The sequence below is a fragment of the Rhea americana genome, unplaced genomic scaffold (genome assembly GCF_003343005.1).
Source record: "Rhea americana isolate MKP2758 unplaced genomic scaffold, rheAme1 scaffold_62, whole genome shotgun sequence".
NCBI lineage: Eukaryota > Metazoa > Chordata > Aves > Rheiformes > Rheidae > Rhea > Rhea americana.
The window spans coordinates 3192990-3208600 of record NW_028186779.1 but is presented as its reverse complement, the minus strand read 5'-3'; positions in this window follow the sequence as shown (position 1 = coordinate 3208600).

The following is a 15611-nucleotide window of genomic DNA, read 5'->3' as shown; positions in this document are numbered from 1 at the left end:
TAAYGGATCCCCCAAACACCGGAAAATCTTTTCCAAGGCTTTGGGCCACATGCCGTAGCTGCCTTTCGCTTGCATGCATGTGACCCCACTGATACAGCGTTTGGTGTGACTGACATGAGGATGAAAACCAGTGTGCAGCCCCTTTTGTGYTGGGTATCACCAGTGGACAGCATTTTGGTCCAAAGCTATAAAGGGCTTAAAAAGCAGCCCCCTGCATGTCTCCTCCTCCACGTCCAAACCTCCCACAGATGCCAATGTGCAAGGMCAGGTAGGAAATGCAGGATATGTTGCTTGTTCTCTTGAATGGAGGTTATAGCATCTCTTTCAAAAAATGTTATTTAATCATCAGGAATGGCATCTGATTATCTTTGGTGAAGACAACTATAGCCAGATAAAGGAAGATGAGGAAATGACCTCCCTTTGTCACCTCTAAAATGACTAGGTAATCATTTGTCTTTCTTCTAAAGCTGGAGTCATATACTTTAAGATAAGAAGGAAATGCAAAAAAACCCACCAGCTATCCTCCAGAAGACCACACAAGTCAAACAGATGCCAGCACTGAAGCAGCCTAGCTTAGGTAGACTCAGAAACAAACTACTGAAAAGAACTTTTCCAGAATTCAGCTCCTCCGGTTGTGCAACAGAGAATTACAAAGTCCCTGAGAACGTGAGCTGGGGAGGAGCACGTACAACACTCAGAAATGCCTAAGTAGCAAAAGCTAAAGGACTGGGTTTTACAGAGTGGTCAGCCAAAGATCATTTGTGTTGATGATGTAATATTTGTAACTTGATAATCTGTTGGAGAAATGTGATGAAGAAGTAGTTCCTGGAACTATTTTAAACTGCCTTGGAGCTTGCAAGCGTATTTGCAGCTGAACAGTTAAATAAATCCATGYTAGAAAAACACCACTGCTTTCCTTAGGTGAGCTGGATGCATAGTACAAAGCCCTTTTATACTAGCATCTCTCCCAGCAAGCTCAACAGTTTGGTAAACAGGCCAGACAGTGCTGTYGACAATACAAATTACTGACTAGTTCCTTTCACACACCTTGACAGGGTGATAAGATAAAACCAGATGCAGTACAGGTGTTTACACCAGTGTGCTACCTTGGTATCCCAGGCTGTACCGTGTCTTACCATCAGTTCATCTGCTGACAACTGCCGTTTGCTTTGAGAAGTCCCTGACAAAGTACACGCAGCACCAGCAGCAGCAGGGGAGGAGGACCACTCCTCACCCACKGTAGTGTTGCCCAGGGTTCGGAGGCCACTTTTACAGAAGCCTGAGAAATTTTAGTTTTCCAGAGAAATGCCCTACTCACCRGAGTATGAGACAGTGTAAGTTAGATCACTCTTCACTTCTCCTCTTGAGGCCTGGGCCACGGTGGCTAAGGAGTCAGAGGTGAAGACAGGACAGAGGGAAGAATTAAGCAAAGCAACACTGCCCTCCATTAGTTTGGAAAATGGGGACATTTCCCTGTTCCTAGACATGTTTAGATACATGGGTCAATAATCCAGATGGAAATGTTCAGTTTGTCCTTGAGGCAGGAAGTGGGACTCACTCACCCTGTGTTGGGGCAAGCCCCCTCCAGCCACTGCACTTGCCATCTCAATCTTGTGAGCTGCTAATCAGACTCACAAACGCCAATCATAAGAGGGATTTACAACTTGGTATTGCAGAAAACACTCTATTAGCAAGTTAACAAGTGAAGCAAGTGCACAGTCAACTTCCCTCCCCCTCAAATTCTCTCTGCAGACAGATGTTCAAAGCTCCCCCTTCCACTATATCCATTCTTGTATCTCATTTAGCTTGCGCATGGTATGGAGTGAGGGTAGTTATAGTCCTGGTAAGAAGATCACGTACTCAGTACGTCTCATGACATTCCATATAAGGCTTTACCAACATGTTTTCAAAAGGTAGAAGGAAGGTGCAAACACAATAGAAATAATAATCAAGCAACCTTAAGGAGTGGGGGAAGGAAATGAGCTAATTCCCCACATTCAGTGTCCAGTCAGAGACTGAGGGCAGGTAAACAGGAAAAGGGAGGAAGGAGGAGGTCATCAACACCTTTGGCTAGAGAAGCCTCTCTGGGCAGTTGTTTGGAGTGGCTGCTGTACTCATCTTTAAGAAATGAGAAAAGCCATAGGTCCAAGGACTGTCCAAGGCATGTTACTCTTTGGCTGGGTTACAGAGACCAAATAGCCAGCCATACAAACTGGAGTGCAATAACTTATTATTGTCGCATGTATAGTCTTATTAATGCATTTTTGTTACTATAAATTTCTGTCACTTTTCCATTACTGCAAATCTACATTTTTAATAATTATCTTTATATTATAAGTAAAAATGCATTTATCCTTGAGTCTTAGCTAGTGATAAAGTTGATTCGTAGCAATCTGACACACAAAACGCTCACAGGAAGATGCTGAACTGACCCCTTCCTCCCCCCCCCCCCCCCCCCCCAAGTCTCTGTCTTGTGCTTCATGCCATTTCTTTTCCTTTGTCTGACTAGTGGGGGCTGAAACCTGGAAAAACGTTAGGCCAGATCTGTCAAAGTGGCTGGACTCACTCTGCGTTCAGCATAATTTGCAAGAATAGAAACTYGTAGAGAATTCACCAGAAGGGAGTGTTGCCGCATCGAGGTTCAGGGGGAGCCTTTTCTTCGTACGGAGGTCACCGTTGAGTTGCCGGGGGCACGTTCCACAAAGAGATTTTGGTTTTGTTGTGCTCAGCCACGCAATGGCCAAGTCAGGCAGCGCAATCAGAGAGGCTTTGCGGGTCATGATCTAGGGCAGAGTCATCATGCTTCCCTGCATAATGTGTCCTGGGGGGGAAAGCTGAGCCTGCTGAGGACACCAGGACACCTCYACAGGTCTGCACGGGCCTTTGTGAATTGCCTGGCAACACTTAGGCACCTGAAAAGCCCTTAAGTCTCTTTATGGATCTTCCCTTAAGCCCTAGAAAGGTAGGAGGGTCAGCSAGGGAATCTGAAGAATTTGTTCATTAAGTGACTTCCATCAGTGGGAATTCTGCTGGGTCCCAGCCTCAGCTGTCCCCTGGCGGGAACTGTGGAGGTAGGGCACCGATGAAAGCGAGGCTGGTCTTCCCTCGTGGCTCAAAGATAGGCTGGCACAAAGTGTAATTAAAATCCCCCTCCTCCTGTTTCAGGGAACCCATGTCTATATCTTTGATTTTTCATTTAATTCTCCTTTTTTTCTTTGCTGCTTGTATTATTCTGTCCTTAKCCCAATAATCCAAAAAGTGTTATTTTCCCTCTAATGTGTTCCCACAGATGACAGCATAAGCGATTTGAAAACAGAAGTCAGAGACCTTGGGAGTATAATGAAAATGAAATCATGTGCCTCCAGATTAAAAAGAGGAAATGTATTAAACCTTTAAAAATACAGATTAATCAATTATGTATGCAAAAGAGGACACAAGACTTACAGTCATGAAAAGCAGAAGGAAATTCAGAAGTACAGTATATACCTCTGGGATCCTCTTGACTCAAATCCAGCACAGGGATGTACTTTCCCTCCATGCATGCCCATAAATCCCATGAATGTCAAAGGGACACTGCTAATTTAGAATAGGCCCAAAATTTAGGTTTAGAGCAAAAGGAGAAGAGAGGTTTTAACAAACATTATCATAACAGCAACAGCTTTTAAAATTTTAAGCATATTTCGGTGACCGTGGTGGAGGGGGTGGTAAAAAGAGGGAGCTGAACAACTTCTCCGGTGCTGTTGCAATTCCCACAGCAGACAGTGCAATTTGCAGACACCGCTGTAGTGGCTTTCACCACGTATTACACCAGTGGAAGAGGCCTGTGGCAGTCCAAAATGGATGCACTGAGGAACAATACAGAGAAGCATCTTCCAGAAGGCTACCTCATGCAGAAATCTGCAGGCCTGGCCAGCCAGTGATGCTGTAGGAAAGAGCAGGATCGAGACACTGTCATCTAAGGACATGTCGGTATTTTGCTRTTGCACTCTGGGGAGGCATTCAGGTTGCCTTCTATATAAGATCAAAAAGAAGGACTTAAGGATTTAAGTGCCCACTTGTATTTTTGTGCTCAGATGGCCAAATTTTGTCCCTACCACATTATCTGGAACAATAAGCTAATTATTAAAAGTTACATAAAAAGTGACTCCTCAAAATGCAGTGCTTTTCCCTAGCATTCTTCTCTTCCATTATTTTGACTAGTTTTCATGAAATAGGTCTTTTGCCAAGAGGAATGATTACCTGAGTGTTGTGTAGGCAAATTACATTACCGTAACTTGATTTATTTTATATAGAAACACGGACTGATGGAGATCTCTTAGTCATTCAAGTCAAAATTCCTATGGTCTCAATCAACCAGCAACATCAGTTGAACACATTTTAATAGGTATCAAAACAAAACAAAACAACTAAATAAATTCTCTAGTCCCTCTTCCTGAAATTTTCTGGCTTCATCATAGCTCTGCCTGGSTTACTTGCCCTTCAAAGACTCTTTCATGAGTGCTATTCTAGAACTTCGCTGCTCTGATGGTTCAAATTCTCTGTTTTTAAATATAGATTTATTCTTGGCCAACTGCTTTCCTTTGTTTTTGCATCCACATTGGCTTGAATTATGCAGAAATACTGCTTTCCCCACCTGCTCTTTATCATCCCTGCCCCATAGAATTACATACTTCTCCTAGACTTTGCTTTGCCAATCCATTTTGCTTTCATCTCGTCCATCAGACTTGCCACTCCCGGCTCATCCTAGCAGCCCTTTTTTGTACCTGTTCTAGTTTCAGTTACTGTTTCCCAATATGGGAGGGCACAACTATATACTCAGTAATTCTAGCTGGCTCTTACTCATACCTGACACAACACCATTACAAGCTCCCTACCTCTACTGGAAATGTCTTACCTGGTRCCTCCTAGGAGGGCATATTATTGTTGATTACAGCACACGTGGCCACGTATCCATCAGCCTTTTTCCACAGTTGCCCCCAAGTCATGAGCTCCTGGGCTAGGGCAGAAATGCTAGTTGTTAGTCCCAGAAGGAACATTTTGTACTGTTAAGTTTCATCCCATTACTGTTATCTCCCTTCTCAAAATCATTTGTGCAGTTCTTCCAGTGGGGTATACTGGTCCTCCTACATACTGCTGATGCCTTCCAATTTGGAGGGTCTAGTAAACTTTGTTAATACAAGCCTAACTATGGCATTCACTAAGAAAAATACTAAATAAAGGCCTGAGTTGACCATTGATGAACTCTCCTAGCTGCAGCTTAGAAAACACTAAAAGTTTTGATTTAATTGGTGTAAAATAATGCTKCTTCCATTGTTGAAGAGATAACCACATTTGTCACACTCAATCCTGGAAGTAGAAGCTGAAGATTAACACGGAATCTCTGTAAGTTGTGAAAGAAAATTATCTCTTCTTGCCAAGGTATTTTTCCTTCCATAGTGTGAGAACTGCCCATATTTTATAGTTCATATTTTATTCCATACAAAAAAAGTTGTTGACATTATGGAAGCTTTTCCTTAAAGCTGCAGACGTGCACATATAGTATAATAAATAGTTATGATTATCCTATGCAGGTGTTGCTGCAGGTCACCAAGATCTCTACAGAGTTTGTGTCGCTTTACAGCAGATTGGCATTTGGTCCAGTCAGTTTTACCATAGGTTATGTCGCAGCTTGCTTTTCATCGCAGAAGCGTACGTTATGTTTTCAGTTTGTTCTTACACTCTTTAACATCCATCAGGTTTTAATGATAAGCAGCAACTTCATGATATAAAAATAATTAACTCATGCTACAGAAGCAACATTTCTTTGAAATCAATGGGAACAGTTAACACARTCCAGCACACAATTTTACCCAGTAACTTTAGCTCTCTCTTATTTAACTTACATACAATTTACTTTTCCTCTAACACCACATGTATTGGCACATTCTTCCTACCAGTTATTTCCTGTTTACCAGCTCGTGGGATATTAATCTCCAGAAGAGGGATCTGGAATTTTTCGTCCATGTCCATATTCCTGTCTTGATTTTTTTTTTCCATTTCATTTTCTCATCTTCTCTTGGCCTCTTTCCTGACTTCCTGAATCCACTTACAAGCAGTTATCCTATTTGGAGAAATAAAACAAGTTAGTTAATTCTATCAAGTATAGAAAAAATACAAAAGATATAGGTAGGTAAATACTATCCCAGTGTAGATTTCTGAGGCAAATATCATACATTTATATTTTCAGAAGAATCAAATGCTGTGGTTTTCTGAAAGGAAGCAAAACATAATAGAAGAATTATCTATACTGCAACTTTGGAAGTTTTGGCTTCAGTGGAGAATGAAAAAAAGAGCTTTATTGCACAGTGATGTCAATCTGGAATAAATACTGTATTTTGCTGTTCTGCTCTTTCATTCACAAATATACACATCRACTTTACAAGGCAACTTTAAAAAGATGTTCAGCCACTGTAGTGACTATCATGAAGGAAGCAGAAATGAGTATTTGGGGCAAGRTCCTATTATGTTAGGTGCTCCCTCATTTGCAGCAGGTTGCAGATGGATAATAGGTAGTACACTGATTTTCATGCAGTAAATAGAGSTGCTAGGAAGAGRTGCTGCATGTTCTCTGTGGTTCTCAAGCTGTTTCCATGTCCATGATGTTGCCCTTCCAATGACCTCCTTCTTTCAACATTTATTTCAAAAACTGAAGTAGCCTTTCCAGGCTATTTTGAAATTGGTTTCTTTTAGGATCTGAGCATACTAGCTAACCTTAAAAAAGAATAGAAATTTATAGCATGTAATCTTCTTCTGTTAGTTTTCCCCAGTTTCAGAGCTAGAAATTAATGTAGCCACTCAACCTTTTTTGTCCTGCGTGCACTCAACTCATAAGCAACCAATGTTATGATTTTGTATAGTGAATACTTGAATATGTACTATAGGATATTGTCCCATTAGCTTATTCTTATAGCACCCTTTGGTCACTTGACATAGAGGTCAGCACACTAAYGGTGACCACCACATGATGCTCTTACTCTGTAGGAGAGGTCTAATACAGCAGTCTAACCTATCTGTGTTTACAGGACTGGTGTCAATGTCTGTTCTTGAAATCCTCCCAATTTGGCTATCTCAGTGAAGTTTTCTTTACTTTGTTGTCAGTAAGCCTTTTTTTCCATATCTTGTCTAATGTAGTTTAAACAGCAAGTATTCTCTTTAAAAGTATCATGTGTTATAAGGCCATATAGGAAAATGTGATCCATGAAGATAGACTAACAACTTGCTTTTTCAATCGGCTTACTTGTCCTGAGCATCCAGTACATCCACAAATCCAACTACAAAATCCAGAAATCCAATATCTGTGACATTCCCTGAAAAGCACTACTAATACCAAATTATACATTCTCCTCATCTCAAACAGCAGCTAATTTTCTTCTGCTTCATATAACACAGACAATGTTTATTTAGTATTGCAGCACAAACACAATTCAGTGGAAGCTTTAACATGAATTTAACATATTCATTAATTTACTGAAATTTTTCCCAAAATGCACACATTTGACAGTGTGCAAGAAAAACTTGTGCATTTCATACCATTTCTTAATGACTGAAAGGCATGTGTTAGTTTTTGGCTTCTGTGAGTAGCATTTACACTGTTTGAAAGCTGGTATTCGTGTTCCACAGGATATTCCGAAGTGGTGGGAAAGACAGAAGAAAAAAAATAATTCATTTCACTTTTAAATAAACATCAGAAGTATCCCAAAGAAGGAAAAGAAAACTATTCAAAGGTATCTGAAATAGTTCATTTCAAACCTAGATGAAACCTGGAAGGTTAAACCCTGAGTCTCTTGCCTCACTTTCAGCATAGAAATGCTCTCATAGAGCAAGAGATCCTGGAGACTTGGCTGCCTCGGCAGCCACTCATGCAAGATGTTTGGAAAACAGGCAAGATTTCATCAGGGTGTCATTTGTCCTTTTTTTATTTTTTGAGATACTTGGGCTTCTTGAAAATATTTTCTTTTCAAAATACCAGCTTTTTCTGATGGATTTTCTGAAATTTTCTACTGAAACAAGTTGTAGAAGTAGTTCAATAGGGTCCTTCTTCAAGCAATAAGCAGATCGTGATGTRCTTGAGATTTTAAAATCCAAAATATGATGACACGTATTACTGAGGAATGTAATACACCATGAACAAAATGTGCCCCAAGTAGCATTCTGATGAAAAATGAATCTACTCATTTATGGTTCTGTGCTTTCCAGTGGTCTTCTACCTTTGAAGTTGGTCAGCGAACACTCAGAAACCCATATGCCTCCAAAACTTCTCTACAGTCTTCCATTTTCAAAGTATCTTATATTTTTATTCACAGATGTCCTGTTTTGGAAACTTGTACTGAAAATTGAGCTGTTTCAATTAGCACATCTTATTTGTATTTCTGTTTCTTGACTTCATGTGCTTAGGTCTTCAAAGCAGATCTTCAGGGCAAATTCTTGTGGATATTTAATTCCCATATGCATTTCCCACAAATAGCCTGTAAGTTATTTCAAAAAATCAGATACTTTGTTTAACATTCTTTTTAGCTGACCCTTCACTTGTCACAGTGACCTCATCTTCCCCTTTCTTCTAGTCTCAGTGTTTCCTCTTATCTTCTCCCTTCTTCTTTCCATCGCCTCTCATTCTCGTTTGGTTCTTCTCCCTCCACACACTGCACTATGCCTTATTTCCTCTCCTGCCTACACCTCCCAACTTTCATGTCACATCGATATTTTCTAGCCCATCTCTCTCTTCTCTGTAGACACACTGAAGATGTTCTCTAGACCTTATAATCTCCAGTCTGCTCTCTTCCTCTTCCTTTGTAGAGACCATTATGGCATTCCTCTGGTTAAATTTCAGCAGTTCTACTCCAACCTCACCCTGCTGGACCTGTCACTTACCATCAACGCTAATAAATGGACTCTTCTTACACTGTCACCTTTTCTTGATTTCCAGCATTCCCTTTCTCTCAGCTCTCTCTTTCCTCAGAGGAGCCTCCCCTTTCCTACTTTCTGTAGGCATTCCACAATATTCTCCTTCCCTTCCTTTTCTGTACATTGTCTGTGGATAATCTCATACACAAATGTAAATAAATTAACTTTCATAACACAGATTCAGAAATCTAGTCCATACCAGTCTATTCTAGACATGCCTCTTATCCAGACTAAAGTCTTGGCCAGTCTGTTCTTCTAGATTTTGTGCTTAGGGTGATTAAAATAGAGCTCTTAATGTTCATAAGTCATCTTATCTTCATCTTTGATCATGGTCAGCAACACACTATCCTAACACTTCAAGCTTGGATCTTCTCATGCAGAAACATGAGATCCTGTCTTCATGCTGCATCTCCCATCTGTATTCTGATTAAGTTCGCATCATGTTTCCACACACTATTGCTAAACAAGAGTCATTATTGTCTCTACTTACTGCTAAAGCTCTTGTCCTGCAGCTCATCTTGATTAGTGCAATGCCCTTTTCTCTAGCCTTGACAAAAGCACTCCTGCCCTCCTCATTTCAGACCCCTGCTATATAAATCATTTCCTGGCCTGTTGTTCTGACTACACACATTATCTTTGAACTCTCTCAATGATTCCTTTTTCCTCTGGGACATCAAGCTTATTGTGACTCTCTTAACTTTCAAAGCTCTTCATGGCTTACTCCCAACTTGTCACTTTTTATTCGCTATCAAAATATAAATGCCTAGCATCAGTCAGCCCCAGATGCCAGCTTCAATTGATCAATTTGTTAAATTTTCCAACAAGCATCTTTTGTGCTTTTTCCCTTGCTGCCCCTCAGGCTTGAGAAGAGCCTGCATGTGCATTCATAAAACCAACTGTTATCCTCCTTTGAATTCCTTATTAAAATTCTCCTTTGCCAAAAACTTGAAAATGGTTAGCTTATAGGCACATGGRAAAAAAAAAAAAACTCTAGCACGAGCTTGTTATTTTCTTATCCTTATCCATATGTGGTCACTTGTCTTATATTATTATTAAAAGCCTTTTGGGACAGAGGCTGGTTGGCTTTTTTATGTTCTGCAGTGCTGGGTGCACAGTAGTTCGAGACCACAGTTTGGACTAAGGTGCTGTGGTAACACAAACAAGAAAAAAGTAAATATAAAGAAAGCTGAGTGAACAAGTCTGCTGTTTATCTCCAAAAAGGAGGCAAGCAAGCAGTGCAGCATGATTTCTTTTAACATTTTGAATGAACATTTGCAAGAAACTTCCTGCAGGCTTCCTTCAGTGAGGCAAGGAAGACTAGGCTGCCTGTTTGCGCTTGGACAGCTAGGCTCAGGCTCAGGAACATGGTAGACTAATAACACATGAGTAAAGACCTTTACATATTCATGGCTAGAAGTTAAACACAGACTGTATTTTCTAGGAACATGGCTTTGGAAACCCTCACAGAGCCAGGTCAGTTACAGCAAACAGAGTATTAGACAGCTTAAGTTGGATTGCGCTTCCTGTGAATAAAAAAATAGACACTTTCTTTCTCCAGGTTTCTCAGGTATTTTTTCAAAATGGGACTGGAATTGAGAAACATTTCAAACTAGCCAGTGATTCAACRATAATCTGTTATTTGCCTGCTGTTCTCAAACAGCCATCTCACTAGCGATGTTAAGTTGACCAGCCATTGAGCAGCAAGATACTCACAGCACTGACTCTGCGCGCTTTGGGGGACTGTCCACAGCACTCCTGCCCTTCCTTCACTTTAAAGAGATGACTGGTAGAAAAAGTACTCCCTACAGYATGTCCAAAATTTTAAACTAACCACAATGAGCCCTCTTATAATTAAACCACTCCCCTCTTTTCAGTTGCTTTCTAAGTTCACTCTAACCAAAATTGCAGTGTCCACAGTGAAGGAATTCAGGAGCTTTATTCTCTTTCATTATAGCTAGACTTTTGCTACATCCATGATTTGTAAAGGAAGGATTGTTAGTGGTGGTGTTCTCTCTAGCTCCAAACGGTAGCACCTATTCCTACATCTGCACGCATGGCTCATCAGCCCGGCGGGGCGGGTGCTGCCTGCGACACCGCGGTTCTCCTGCTCGGGGTTGCCTTCGCAGGACATCTGTTTGCCTCGTGAACCTTAGGGCTGCGCTCTGTAGGGGCTTCAGTGTCTCCCCTTTGGAGGCAGKGGCAAGTGCTGCAGGAACAGAGCCCACTCAACAGAGCCAGAGTGGTAGATGTTTGCATTTAGCAGCAGACTAGAGAAACGAAGGAGGAGAGGATTGGCCACRTGAAATGCTTTGATGTTGCTTTGACTTAGATTAATTCAATTATGCTTAAAAAGTTAAGTTTCAAGGAGGAGAAATAAGTAAATTTACATAGAGATTAGGCAATAAAAGGTCTGTTACACTGCATTCTCATTGGATATCGTAGCTTGCACTCCAAGTCAGGATTGTATAGGTGTCTTACATTCCTTTTTCATTTACTTGCTTTTAAACCTCACCAAAGAGCTTACCTCCTCCGCCTGGCAAGTCAGAGAGCTGTATGCATACAGAATCCTTATTGCTGTGCTTTTAAACTGCYATGCCCTACAGGCTCCCCCTCCCTCTGCCTCGTATCCTATTTGAAGGCCTTAATGAAAGGGCCTGCTTCCAGAATCACAGCAGCTTGCCGGCACAGCCAAATTCCATCTCCTAATGAGTTCCTCTAAATCTGCCATCAGGTGACTTTATTGACTCTATGATCGTAATGAGGTAGCAGTTCACTTTCTGCAGTTTTGCTGGTTTCTAGTCTGAAGTTCTTCTCTGCTCCCGGACTTCAGCTGATCTTTAATGATCAGGAATCAAGCAGGGTTTTAATGTCTGCAAGAAATGTCCCTGAAGTGCAAAAAGCCCCAGACAGCAGTCTTGAAACTTTCCAGAGCCATATGACTCTCTAATGGTACACTAACAAACAGGAAATCAGCCCATCAGTAGCTAATTGACATATCTGAAGGTTTAATTGCTTCCCTATTAGAGAAGGTGATGCAGCATTCAAGGTGCCATTAAAACAAACACATTCTTTAATACATGGGGATTTATCCGAAATACATATCACTCAGTTTCTCTACCTAATCTCCAAATCCTTTGTGATTTAGTTTGCGACCGTGCATCTCCCAACATCATTTTGCCCTTTCATTCTGGTGTAATTGGAACGTTATCCCGTGACATGTGAATAGGTACAAGCTGTTCAGAAAAAAAAATATGCAGTCTGTAATGAGTGCTGTACAGGCCATCCAGACACACATATGGAGACCCATTACCCTCAGGAGTCTAAGAGAAATTTAGGTTAGAGACAGCATCTTCCTATGTGGCTGTAAAGCATCAGGCACACTTTTGTTCCCATACAGCTAATAATATGAGGGAAGTGCGGAATATGAAAGTGAAGAGGCCACCGGCCTCTGACTAATTTGTCAGGATTTTCTTTAACTTTTTCACCTGTAATCTTTAAATAGTTTTCATTTGTTCCTTAGCTATGAAAAATGGATGAGGAGATTTTGATTAAATTTGGATTTTTAGATTCCACTCCATCCTGAACTCACCTAGAATTTGAGCAAATCTCATTCAGGGTTTGGAAATGTTTCTTCACTTCACTGCCATTCTTTTGTTTCCATTTTTGGTCCCTGTTTCACTTGGCATTGGAACTGGAAGTGTCCAAGCACCAGAAAGACGCCTGTTCTTGATGTAATTCTGTTTCACRTCCTATAAGAAACCTCAAGAGCTTTGCAATATTCAGCCTGGTTTTGCAGATTGGATAGAAACTTTCAGATAAACAGTCAGCTTTTCTAATCCATAAAATGAACAGAACTGAACTTCAGGTTCAGATCTTCTCTCTGCTAATTTTAAGAAGCGCCAAGAAATGTTCAGGATTGTTTTGGAAATCTGAGGCACTTGGCTAGGGAACCTAAGTCTTTACATTTCTGCTTTAAACCTACAGAGAGACATTTTTACAATTACATTTTCACTGATCCAGTGTTTTTCACTTTTTCCCCTCCAGGCTTATAGAATTCTCACATTGTTAGGGGGAAAGTGTATGTATGTGTGTGTGCATGTGCATGTGTGTGTGTAACATATAGTTAGTGTAATCCTTTAGGTATTAGGTCAGGACTGTTCCCAATAATATCCTCTCATAAATAGCACCTTTTAGCAGAACATCTGGAACCAGTATTGATGCTACTACACTTTCCCTGTATGGTCTTTACATTTGTTCTGTGCCACTGACACAAGAAAGAGAATTTGATTGTAACTATATTACTTTCTGCTCCCAAGTTTTATCCCAATACCTTAAAAAGCATTCAGCTAGATACTGGTAACCTTATGTATTATAACCATGTGATAGCATTCACTGGCTCTCACCACAACTTATTAAAAAACTCATGAACAGGGCTGAAATGGCCAACACGAGTCAATCTTGCCATCAGCAATGGAAACAGGGAATAGAAACAGAAGAGCAAGTGAGAAGTTAAAGGGTAAGATGGTCAAGGGTGAATTTAAACAATGGTCTTGAAAATAAGTATCTTCAGAGAACACTTTCAAAAGTGAGTTCCTAAAACAGGAATTGCCAACAGAGATAGCCCTGAGCCCAACTAACTCAGACCAGATGACCTCAGGCATTCAAGCATGTACACATGCAGTATATCCCAGGTTAGCTGCACTGTAAGACTGGATTCATGCAGGCAAGGCTTAACCTGGTCTCAGTCTGCCTGTGACACAGGTCAAGTATTTGCTGCACCTGCAGGGTCTCCCTGGGCATGCACAAGGCAGCTGACTGGAGTCCACTCAGAGGCACGGCTGTGAGGACTCGGGATCGGCATTTCACAGTCCCCGGCTTCGTCCCAGTGCTGAATTCAAGTGGGAACTTGAGCAGAGAGCTGTGGCCGCTGACCCCAGCCCGCACCCAGTGACAGCTGCCTTGAAGGTGTGCAATGGGGATTACACTATTGCTCAAACACCGCATGCCCGAATTTCAGGTTTCATGAAATTAATCTAAACTTACTTATCACTTTCATCAMTATTAGAGGGAAGAGATTGCCAAATCAACTGTTCTGGTTCCAGACAGAAATTGATATCTATCTTCTACCACTGCAGTAGCACCCCAGCTCAAAACCTTAAGTTATTCAGCTAAAGGTGAAGAAGGCTCGAATATCCACCACTATGTTATAACAGAAAAGGCTGGCACTTTCACGGCCATAGCCATACTGATATGTATTTCACAGAACTGTCTCTTAAACCCCTTCAGTGATGGTCTGTGAGCCATCCCTGGACCCACAAGCACTTCCTCACTTTTATGTTGAGTAACATAATGTAGTTGAGATTCAGCCAACYTTTTCTTGTGGATGCTGTCAAGCATTCAGGGAGCAAAAGAGAATCGACAATATGAGGAAGTTTTTCCTGTATTAGTGGAGTTTCTGACCCAAACAGCAATAGACAGGCTTTCAGATCATTGTTTGAGGGCTTTTAAAAATATTATTTTTTTTTTCAGAATACTATAAACAGTGCTATTTAAAAAGCCACACTTAAATCCCTTTAGTGTTCTTAACAGACTAAAACTGACACCACATCCACTTGTCTTGTTTTTTTGCCAGTATGAAATTTTACAGCCTGGGAGAGCAATGGTCATTCTTGCTTTGGCCTACACGAGCGCGAACCAAGTGAGAGCTTGGAGCATCAGAAGAGGATTTCAGAGTCCTGTGGGACCACGAATTACRTTCATTTGGAATAGAGCAACTATTTTTTGTTTGATTTTTCAAAATAGTATTTCATCTGGTCAATTGCAGTTAAGCAAGACTCTGTCTGTCACAGAAGCCCTGATATGACTGGTGCAGAGAGACAAGCAAGAAGTGATTCTCCCAGTTCATGAGCACTGCTTTTGTCTAAAATACTCCAGGTCAGAGTTACACACTCAAGAGACAGACATTTTTACATGAAGCTCTTTGGTCCTCTGGTTATAGAGAAAAGTTTCTGAATAAGGGACCAAAGCACCAAGGTTTSCTACAAACTGCAAACCCTGTTGGCTCCATGTGTCTAAAATGCCTACGGCATGCATGCAGCAAGGCATTTCCTTGCACTTTACTCTGCAGAAATTCAAGTAAGGGCTGTCCGACCTCTATTAGAGGCTTGATAAGAACAGTGGTGCCCTACTACATCCTTCTTGGTGCAATTTCAAATCAAGAAAATGTCTTGTTTTTTCTCTTGTGATCATAGGAAACAATCAGGGGACGTGCTTTACATTTAGTCAGCAGTAGAGAGGACTGCATAGCAAAACACAACAAAAAGCTACATGGAAAGGTCAGCCACGACTTGGCCCAGGCCTGGTCAAGAGACTTCCAACTTAAGAGAAACCCAACCACAATCTGGAGAGCTCAGGCACTGTTATATACAGTTTATACCTACGGTAGGCACTTTCCTAAGCTTTGCAGCCTACAGCTCCAAGCCTTTTCTACCGTATTGCAGAAACAATTTTMAGACAATCATCTAATCCATATGGGACCTTTCTATGTAGGTGTTACTGGGGTCCCTTTATAAGGGCTTTCTTCCAACTTTCATCTACCTAGCTAGCTGTGGGCCAGGCAAAGGCAGGATGGAGACTAGTCATTAAATATTTCCATTAGCTTTAAAGGACAG